Source organism: Saprolegnia diclina (assembly GCF_000281045.1).
Source record: "Saprolegnia diclina VS20 unplaced genomic scaffold supercont1.46, whole genome shotgun sequence".
NCBI classification, from domain to species: Eukaryota; Oomycota; class Saprolegniomycetes; order Saprolegniales; family Saprolegniaceae; genus Saprolegnia; species Saprolegnia diclina.
In genome coordinates, this window is record NW_008246113.1 from 79,306 (window position 1) to 79,946 (window position 641).

General features: G+C 55.1%; 1 protein-coding gene across 1 annotated transcript in view; it reads right to left on the minus strand.

The window, feature by feature from the left end:
- The window catches only part of SDRG_12026 (hypothetical protein), a gene marked incomplete at its 5' end in the record, with an annotated part of 6,616 nt that overhangs the window by 5,167 nt on the left and 808 nt on the right, over positions 1-641 (minus strand). The window lies entirely within an intron of this gene.

Genomic DNA, 641 nt, shown 5'->3' on the forward strand with positions numbered 1-641 from the left:
CCAGCCATGGCGGCTTGAGAGTCGGGCTCGGCAGCGGGCCACACTTGTAGGATCATGGGCAGCGGACAGAAACGCCAAGTCTCCGGATTTGGTCACGTGGAGGTTCGGTGGATCCAGAGGTGCATCCATGTTGCTGCCTATCCTGCTTGGATCCTATCAGCCACATGTATTTGCTTTCATTGCGAGCGGATTGTGAAGATATCGTACAACGAACGCAACGGCGGTTGCCACCCAACGTGTTGCATGCGACGGCCAGCTCGGTAAGGTGCACGAGTATGGTACACATTAGTCGTATTATCGTTAATCATAGTCTAGCAAAACTGCTAAAACGATGCCGTATCATCGCGTCTGGACCCATTCGAATCCAGTAGTACGCCGACTACGTGCCACAGCTTCGATTGCTGTCGCCTTGTGTACCGAGACGCTGTTAGCAGATCTCAGACAGAATACTGTCGAGAAGCGCAACGACGTCAGCAAATGCGGGGCGCTTCGCAGGATCGTGTTGCCAGCACGCTTCCATGAGCTCCACGAGCTTAGTCGGCCACCTTTCACGCTCACAAAGGCTCGGTCGGTAGGCTTCATGCGCCACCTTGTGCAAAAGCTCACGCGGCGGCAGTGCAACATCCGAATACGGCGCTCTT